This window comes from Aotus nancymaae, unplaced genomic scaffold (assembly GCF_030222135.1).
Source record: "Aotus nancymaae isolate 86718 unplaced genomic scaffold, 86718_ANA_hifiasm-v0.15.2.pri h1tg000019l, whole genome shotgun sequence".
Classification (NCBI taxonomy): Eukaryota; Metazoa; Chordata; class Mammalia; order Primates; family Aotidae; genus Aotus; species Aotus nancymaae.
The window spans coordinates 41856895-41867500 of NW_026988431.1; positions in this window are offsets into that span (position 1 = coordinate 41856895).

Consider the following 10606-nt stretch of genomic DNA (forward strand, 5'->3'; position numbering starts at 1 on the left):
CTATAAAATACATAAAGACCAACAGACATGCTGGCAGGAGAGTCCTACTTGATAGAAGCTATGAAAGAAATTAGGAGAGAGAGAGAGAGAAGACAGAGAGAGAACCATTGGAAAAGAAGAGTAAAGGAGCTTTGCTTTATAAACTCTGGCTTATATACCTTGTACTAGAGGGATAGAAAATGAACTTTATCCTGTGTTCCAAAGAGTTAAAACTAAGATATTCTAACTTACTGGCATTTTAAAGGCCACAGATTAACTTTACTCTCCACCACCTTTTCTCCCCCACTTCAGCTGTTGTTCCTAGAGTTAACACCCACACTGCACATTTATCCACACTGTAACTCACAACAGTTCTCCTTTAGGTTGTTCAACTCACTTTCAATGCCTCCCTGACTGGCAGTCCTTCTGTGGTACACATATTATTAATACCAACAGAAAGCATTACTTGTACAAAATGCCCAAGTACAATTGATTACACTTGGCTTGTTTCCATTAAAAAAAAAGACAAGGCAATTGACTTTCACTTTTCTTCCCACTACATTCTTGCATAAATAAAGCTTTACTTGGTGGCCCTCAGTATGAAGCGAAGCATGGTACATATTTACTATGGATAGTGAACTCTTTGTTTCAGTTTCTTCCAAGGCAAATACATCTGGCTCCAACTTCTGCCAAGTTAAGCAATTAATACAAGTGTCAGATAAATGACATCAAAATCAAGCCTCAGTTGAATACAAATGGACAAATACACAGAGTACCGTTGATATTTAGTAGAACAACTCTCAAATATCACAAAATGATGAGTTCCGTTATTAGCAATGATTAACTCTGACATTGCAATTAACTTTTGTTTCACATGTATGTCATGGAAACATCTTTATATATGAATTTTTATTGCATTTTAGGTTTTGGGGTACATGTGGAGAACATCCAAGATTGTTGCATAGGTGCATACGTGGCAGTGTGATTTGCTGCCTTCCTCCTCTTCACCTGTATGTGGCGTTTCTCCCCATGCTATCTCTCCCCAACTCCCCACCCCCTGCTGTCCCTCCCCTATTTCCCCCCAATAGACCCCAGGGTATAGTGCTCCCCTCCCTGTGTCCATGTGTTCTCATTGATCAACACCCACCTATGAGTGAGAACATGTGGTGTTTGATTTTGTGTTCTTGTGTCAGTTTGCTGAGAATGATGGTTTCCGGGTTCATCCATGTCCCTACAAAGGATGCGAACTCAGCGTTTTTGATGGCTGCATAATATTCCATGGTGTATATGTGCCACATTTTTCCTGTCCAGTCTATCATCAATGGGCATTTGGGTTGGTTCCAGGTCTTTGCTATTGTAAACTGTGCTGCAATGAACATTCGTGTGCCTGTGTCCTTATAGTAGAACGATTTATAATCCTTTGGATATATACCCAGTAATGAGATTGCTGGGTCAAATGGAATTTCTATTTCTAGGTCCTTGAGGAATCGCCACACTGCCTTCCACAATGGTTGAACTAATTTACACTCCCACCAACAGTGTAAAAGTGTTCCTATTTCTCCACATCCTCTCCAGCATCTGTTGTCTCCAGATTTTTTAATGATCGCCATTCTAACTGGCGTGAGATGGTATTTCAATGTAGTTTTGATTTGCATTTCTCTAATAACCAGTGATGATGAGCATTTTTTCATATGTTTGTTGGCCTCATGTTCTTTTGTAAAGTATCTGTTCATATCCTTTGCCCACTTTTGAATGGGCTTGTTTGTTTTTTTCTTGTAAATCTGTTTTAGTTCTTTGTAAATTCTGGATATCAGCCCTTTGTCAGATGAGTAAGCTGCAAAAATTTTTCCCCATTCTGTTGGTTGCCGATTCACTCTAATGACTGTTTCTTTTGCCATGCAAAAGCTGTGGAGTTTGATTAGGTCCCATTTGTCTATTTTGGCTTTTGTTGCCAATGCTTTTGGTGTTTTGGTCATGAAGTCCTTGCCTACGCCTATGTCCTGAATGGTTTTGCCTAGATTTTCTTCTATGGTTTTTATGGTGTTAGGTCTTATGTTTAAGTCTTTAATCCATCTGGAGTTAATTTTAGTGTAAGGTGTCAGGAAGGGGTCCAGTTTCTGCTTTCTGCATCTGGCTAGCCAGTTTTCCCAACACCGTTTATTAAACAGAGAATCCTTTCCTCATTGCTTGTTTTTGTCAGATTTGTCAAAGATCGGATGGTTGTAGATATGTGGTGTTGCCTCCGAGGCCTCTGTTCTGTTCCATTGGTCTATATCTCTGTTTTGGTACCAGTACCATGCTGTTTTGATTACTGTAGCCTTGTAGTATAGTTTGATGTCCAGTAGTGTGATGCCTCCCGCTTTGTTCTTTTTGCTTAGAATTGACTTGGCTATGCGGGCTCTCTTTTGGTTCCATATGAAGTTTAAGGTGGTTTTTTTCCAGTTCTGTGAAGAAGGTCATTGGTAGCTTGATAGGGATAGCGTTGAATCTGTAAATTACTTTGGGCAGTATGGCCATTTTCATGATATTGATTCTTCCTAACCATGAACATGGAATGTTTCTCCATCTGTTTGTGTCCTCTCTTATTTTGTTGAGCAGTGGTTTGTATTTCTCCTTGAAGAGGTCCTTTACGTTCCTTGTTAGTTGTATTCCTAGGTATTTTATTCTCTCTGCAGCAATTGTGAATGGCAGTTCGTTCTTGATTTGGCTCTCTTTAAGTCTGTTATTGGTGTATAGGAATGCTTGTGATTTTTGCACATTGATTTTGTATCCTGAGACTTTACTGAAGTTGCTTATCAGTTTCAGGAGATTTTGGGCTGAGACGATGGGGTCTTCTAGATATACAATCATGTCGTCTGCAAATAGAGACAATTTGACTTCCTCCTTTCCTATTTGAATACCTTTTATTTCTTTTTCTTGCCTGATTGATCTGACTAGAGCTTCCAGTACTATATTGAATAGGAGTGGTGAGAAAGGACATCCTTGTCTAGTGCCAGATTTCAAAGGGAATGCTTCCAGTTTTTGCCCATTCAGTATGATATTAGCTGTTGGTTTGTCATAAATAGCTTTTATTATTTTGAGATACGTTCCATCAATACCTAGTTTATTGAGGGTTTTTAGCATAAAGGGCTGTTGAATTTTGTCAAAGGCCTTCTCTCCATCAATTGAGATAATCACGTGGTTTTTGTCTTTGGTTCTGTTTATGTGGTGAATTACATTTATAGACTTGCGTATGTTGAACTAGGCTTGCATCCCCGGAATGAATCCTACTTGATCATGGTAGATAAGCTTTTTGATGTGCTGTTGCAATCGGCTTGCCAGAATTTTATTGAAGATTTTTGCATCTATGTTCATCATGGATATTGGCCTGTAGTTTTCTTTTCTTGTTGAGTCTCTGCCGGGTTTTGGTATCAGGATGATGTTGGTCTCATAAAGTGATTTGGGAACAATTCCCTCTTTTTGGATTATTTGGAATAGTTTCAGAAGGAATGGTACCAGCTCCTCTTTGTATGTCTGGTAGAATTCGGCTGTGAACCCATCTGGACCTGGGCTTTTTTTGGGTGGTAGGCTCTTGATTGCTGCCTTGACTTCAGACCTTGTTATTGTTCTATTCAGAGTTTGAACTTCTTCCTGGTTTAGGCTTGGGAGGAGGCAAGTGGCCAGGAATTTATCCGTTTCTTCCAGGTTTTCTAGTTTATGTGCATAGAGTTGTTTGTAATAATCTCTGATGATGGATTGAATTTCTGTGAGATCTGTGGTGATATCCCCTTTATCATTTTTTATTGCATCTATTTGGTTCTTCTCTCTTCTTTTTTATTAATCTGGCTAGTGGTCTGTCTATTTTGTTGATCTTTTCAAAAAACCAGCTCCTGGATTTATTGATTTTTTGAAGGGTTTTTTGTGTCTCTATCTCCTTCAGTTCGGCTCTGATCTTAGTTATTTCTTGTCTTCTGCTAGGTTTTCAGTTTTTTTGATCTTGCTCCTCTAACTCTTTCAATTTTGATGATAGGGTGTCAATTTTAGATCTCTCCTTGCTTCTCATGTGGGCACTTATTGCTATATATTTTCCTATAGAGACTGCTTTAAATGTGTCCCAGTGATTCTGGTATGTTGTGTCTTCGTTCTCGTTGGTTTCGAAGAACATCTTTATTTCTGCCTTCATTTCATTGTTTATCCAGTCAACATTCAAGAGAAAGTTGTTCAGTTTCCATGAAGCTGTGCGGTTCTGCGTTGGTTTCTGAATTCTGAGTTCTAACTTGATTGCACTGTGGTCTGAGAGACTGTTTGTTATGGTTTCCGTTCTTTTGCATTTGCTGAGGAGTGATTTACTTCCAATTATGTGGTCAATTTTAGAGTAGGTGTGATGTGGTGCTGAGAAGAATGTATATTCTGTGGATTTGGGGTGGAGAGTTCTGTAAATGTCTATTAGGTTTGCTTGTTCCAGGTCTGAGTTCAAGTCCTGGATATCCTTGTTAATTTTCTGTCAGGTTGATCTGTCTAATATTGACAATGGGGTGTTAAAGTCTCCCACTATAATTGTGTGGGAGTCTAAGTCTCTTTGTAAGTCATTAAGAACTTGCCTTATGTATCTGGATGCTCCTGTATTAGGTGCATATATATTTAGGATCATTAGCTCTTCTTGTTGCATTGATCCTTTTACCATCATGTAATGTCCTTCTTTGTCTCTTTTGATCTTTGTTGCTTTAAAGTCTATTTTATCAGAGATGAGAATTGCAACTCCTGCTTTTTTTTGCTCTCCATTTGCTTGGTAAATCTTCCTCCATCCCTTTATTTTGAGCCTTTTGGTATCCTTGCATGTGAGATGGGTTTCCTGGATACAGCACACCGATGGGTTTTGGCTTTTTATCCAATTTGCCAGTCTGTGTCTTTTGATTGGGGCATTTCATCCATTTACGTTTAGGGTTAATATTGTTATGTGTGAATTTGATACTGCCATTTTGATGCTAGCCAGCTGTTTTGCCCGTTAGTTGATGCAGATTCTTCATTGTGTTGATGCTCTTTGCCATTTGGTATGTTTTTGGAGTGGCTGGTACTGGTTGTTCTTTTCTATGTGTAGTGCCTCTTTCAGGAGCTCTTGTAAAGCAGGTCTGGTGGTGATGAAATCTCTGAGTACTTGCTTGTTAGCAAAGGATTTTACTTTTCCTTCACTTATGAAACTTAGTTTGGCTGGATATGAAATTCTGGGTTGAAAGGTCTTTTCTTTAAGGATGTTGAATATTGGCCCCCACTCTCTTCTGCCTTGTAGGGTTTCTGCTGAGAGATCTGCTGTGAGTCTGATGGGCTTCCCTTTGTGGGTAACCCGACCTTTCTCTCTGGCTGCCCTTAGCATTTTCTCCATTATTTCAACCCTGGTGAATGTGACGATTATGTACCTTGGGGTTGCTCTTCTTGAGGAATATCTTTGTGGTGTTCTCTGTATTTCCTAGACTTGAATATTGGCCTGCTTTGCTAGGTTGGGGAAGTTTTCCTGGATAATATCCTGAAGAGTATTTTCCAGCTTGGATGCATTCTCTTCGTCACATTCAGGTACACCTATCAAACGTAGATTAGGTCTTTTCACATAGTCCCATATTTCTTCTTGACTTTGTTCATTTCTTTTTACCCTGTTTTCTCTAATCTTGCCTTCTCATTTTATTTCATTGAGTTGATCTTCGACCTCTGATATCCTTTCTTCTGCTTGGTCAATTCAACTGTTGAAACTTGTGCATGCTTCCCAAAGTTCTCGTGTTGTGTTTTTCAGCTCCATCAATTCACTTATATTCCTCTCTAAGTTGTCCATTCTCGTTAGCATTTCGTCAAATCTTTCTTCAACGTTCTTAGTTTCTTTGCATTGGGTTAGAACATGTTCTTTTAGCTCTCGGAAGTTTCCTATTACCCACCTTCTGAAGCCTGATTCTGTCATTTCATCACACTCATTCTCCATCCAGTCTTGTTCCCTTGCTGGTGAGGAGTTGTGGTCCCTTTTAGGAGGAGAGGTGTTCTGGTTTCGGGTGTTTTCATTCTTTTTGCACTGGTTTCTTCCCATCTTTGTGGATTTATCCACCTGTCGACTTTGTAGTTGCTGACTTTCTGATTGGGTCTCTGAGTGGACTTCCTGTTTGTTGATGATGAAGTTATTTCTGTTTCTTAGTTTTCCTTTTAATTGTCTGGCCCCTCTGCTTTAGGACTGCTGAGGTCCACTCCAGGCCCTGCTTGCCTGGGGATCACTTGCAGCAGCTGCCAAACAGTAAAGGTTGCTACCAGTTTCTTCTTCTGCTTTGCCCCAGAAGGATACCTGCCAAATGTCAGTCTGAGCTCTCATTTATGAGGTGACTCTTTGGATATACAGGGGTCAGGGAGCTGATTGAGGAAACAGTCTGTCCTTTATAGTAGCTCAAGTGCTGAGCTGTGAACTCCATTGTTCATTCAGAGCTTCTGGGCAGGTAAGTTTAAGTCTGCAGCAGCAGAACTCATAAACCCCTTTTGCCCGGGAATCTCCCAGCCTGGCTCCCTGTTTCAGCTCCCCTTGCTGGCTAAGTGGGGACACAGTCCTGTTTACTCTGCACTGGGAACCGCTGCGTCAGGGCACTGGCCAAACAGCCGCACCGGCTAAAACCACCACGCTGGCGACCTGTGGGGCTCCTCTGCCTGGGAAATCTCCTGGTCTGTGGGCAATAAAAATCCGTCTGGAAATGCGGTGTCCACTCACCCTCTGCACTTTCACTGGGAGCTGCAATCCTGAGCTGCTGCTAACCGGCCATCTTGGATCTTAGCCTATATATGAATATTTTTACAGTTGTGTTAGGTATTAATGTCACCCTCTCTTCCTCTTTCTCCTCCTTCTATTTTTCTTCCTCCTTTCTGCCCTCTGTCTCTCACTTGCTCTGTGAATTTTATAAAAAAGTTCTTAATTCTAATTTGCAGGACCCAACAAAAAATGAAAAAGAGTGGCCCCTTGTTCAGAAAGCAGGAAAAATGTGCCATTAAACAAATTTAAATATAAAAATTTTTTCCTTTAAAATATCTATACTAATGTAAAAGGATAATGATGATACATGAATACCAATGTACACTTACAACTTGCAAAAAACACCACACTCTGCTTCATAATAGAGCATTGTTTCTATTAATACAAATATAAATGCTTATCAAATAAAATGACCTTAAATAGAAGAGATCATGGGAAAATGACACCCCAACACAGAGAAGACACAGACACAAACCACTCCGGTACACATGGAAGAGGGCAGCAGGGACTCTGCCCATGTGTCCTTCCTTCCATCCCTTTCCCTTAGTATAGAGAACTAGGGCTAAGGGCTCCCTGCAATGCCATCGAAGAGGACTGGCTCTCTTAATGGGAGAAGAGAGGGCTGAGTTCCTGTACCTCACTTGGGAATGATGACCAGGCTACCCAATTTTGGCTATTCTCCCTACCTGAGCCTATAGCCTTCTGCTTGCAAACTTAGACCTCAGGTCTATATTCTTATAAGATGGGATAGAGAAGGGTAAGGTAAATGCCAGGAGGGTGGGAAGAAGGAAATTTGCCTTGATGCAGCCCAGGAATATGTATATTCTGCTGTAGGCAACTCAGCAGTACTCAGGTAGCAGAGAGAGAGATGACATGAAGAGTTTCTATGTGACAATAGGAGACCATGGTTTTTGGCCCACACATCTGCAGTAACTGAATTTCTCAGGCTCAGCTAGAGTGCATGGGGGTCTGTGGAAGTGGTTTATTTTCAGAATAACAGTAGCAGAGTTACCTGGGTTAAGTCACAGCATGGCCTAAGTGAAAAACTACTATGTTGCTATGAGAGGAAATGAATTATTCACCAAAAGATAGACTGGACAAGGGAAATGTGGCACATATACACCATGGAATACTATGCAGCCATTAAAAAAACGATGAGTTTGTGTCCTTTGTAGGGACATGGATGAATCTGGAAACCATCACTCTCAGCAAACTGACACGAGAACAGAAAATCAAACATCGCATGTTCTCACTCATAGGTGGGTGTTGAACAATGAGAACACATGGACACAGGAAGGGAAGCATCACACACTGGGGTCTGTTGGGGGATAGGGGAGAGATAGAGGGGGTGGGGAGGTTGGGGAAGGATACCTTGAGGAGAAATTCCACATATAGGTGACAGGAGGATGGAGGCAGCAAACCACATTTCCATGTATGTACCTATGCAACAGTCCTGCATGATCGATACATGTACCCCAGAACCTAAAGTACAAGAAAAAAATAGAAAAGATTTGGCTAATTTGTTATAAAAACAAACAGGAGAAAAAAGTCTAGGAGTAGATACTGAGGATGCATGAACAGGGAGGGGAGATTATTAAACTTGTAGATATTGATTGATTTGAGTTTGTTGACATGAAGGCACTCTACTGTGCTTCAGGATTTAATCTCCTGGCAAAACTAGGAGGACAAATGACTTATATTACATACTAGCTACATTTGGCTCTTGGTTACTCCAATGCTGGTTCACTGGACTCAAAAATAGAGTAGCAATCATGACAGGAAAGGAAGCTATGCACCAGCTCCACATCCTTTGCTTCCTTCACTATGGCTAATGTAGCTGCTGCTATTGCTGAATATCTGATCTTCAAACAACAGTGACCAACACTAAGCATGGACTCCACCTCTTATCCACCCCCCCAATATAGGGATATCCCAGAAGGAACCAATCAACCAATCACTTGGTAGCAAATTGATTAGGTTGGACCCCTACCCTTTATGAGAGTACAGCAGTACAAATGTGGGCATTATTAGTCTAACTAGTGTTTCACCCTTGCTAGGACGGATGTGTGTTTGGCTTATGGGTTTGCCTTCTCTTGTCTTTTTAACACCATATCTGAGTAAAAGGCATAAAAAAACATTAGATTCTCAATGAGATAGTCTTGGATTAAGAGTGAAGAAATGAACAGATAACCAAAGGACCCACTAATACAACCATATACCACATCATGATAGCCTCTTAAAGTCTCAGCTGAGGCATCTGCAAGGTTAGGGCATCATCATTCAAAATGTGAGGTAAACCTCCAACTAATGGCTATTACATGATGTTGTTTCCAGATAATTAGAATGCAGTGATCTGAAAACCAAAGGGTGTTTCTGCAGATCATATGTGGCAAAAAAGAAAAAGAAAACCAAATGGTTAACATGACAGTGGTCCCTCTTAACATCACTGCTAGTGACCATTTTGGGTAACATGATCTCTCTGTTCCTAAAATTTTAGATACTGCTAGATTAAAAGGTCTAGTTCCCAGAATAGGATTTTTTTTTTTCCCCTGGGAGATGCAGTATGGATTTTAGTAAATATAAAGCTCAGTATATCACCTGGCCATTTTAGTCTCCAATGCTAGTAGATCAGCAGAAAAAGAAAACATTGTACTTTACAGCTAGTGTAATTGATCCTGATTATCATGAAAAAAATAAATTGATACCTTATAATGGGGTCAAGAAGGTATATGGGCCAGGCACAGTGGCTCACATCTGTAATCCCAGCACTTTGGGAAGCCAAGGCAGGCAGATCATGAGGTCAGGAGTTCAAGTCCAACCTGGCCAACATGGTGAAACCCCATCTCTACAAAAATTAGCTGGGCATGGTGGTGGGCACCTGTAATCCCAGCTTCTCAGGAGGCTGAAGCAGGAGAATCGTTTGAATCTGAGAGGCAGAGGTTGCAGTGAGCCAAGATCATGCCATTGCACTCTAGCCGGGCCACAAGGCAAGACTCTATGTCAAAAATATGTTTAGAGGGTTAGACTTCTAAGGGATGAAGGCCTGGTTTACCCATTGGGCAAGCAACCTAGACTAGTAGAAGTGCTGAGAGTGAGAGAAACAAAGATTGGGTTGTAAAGGAGTGAGATAACAATAGAGTTTACAAATTATGGGCTAGGGGCCGACTGCAGCTGTAGGCAAAACCACAACTTCACTTTTGTGTTTGTTTCCTATTATTTTTAAGAATTTTTAATTTTTGAAACAACTCTCCAGACCTGTGAGAGAATTAAAAACAAAAAGGAGAAAGAAAAATAACTTCCCAATCAACTTGCAGAATCAGTGACCAAACATAGTGAAATCAAAGTGGAACATGAGTGAATCAGAAGGGTAAAAGAAGCAGACCACAGCAGACCCTGTCGTGGTACTGCCAGTTTCCCCTTAGCACTTACTGCTGTCATTTAACTTCTTAAGGAAACACTCCAAGGCCATTAACTGTGTCGAAGAAGATACTCAGCCACAAGATGGGAATTGCTGGGGTGCTGAGGAATTAATCCCCTCAAAAACATTCCTCAACCAATGATGGATGAGAGTTGAAGGACAAATGCCCCAACTTTCTAGTCCCTCTGCTGGGGCAACTGTCAGGGATGAATTACACACTCTTTCAGAGGCCCCCATCAGGACTGAACTTTAGCAGACAAAAGCAGTAATCTGCTCACTAATGCACATTAATTTTCTTTCTTCCCCTTGCTGACTCACTTTCCTACTCTCCTCCCAATGTTTTCTTGAATAATTTGTCAAACAAAACACTTTTACTCAAATCCCTTTCTCGGGATCTGTTTCTGGGGAAGCCAATGTGAGAAACTCTTGCAGAAGCATAGGAGGACTATCAATCCACATAA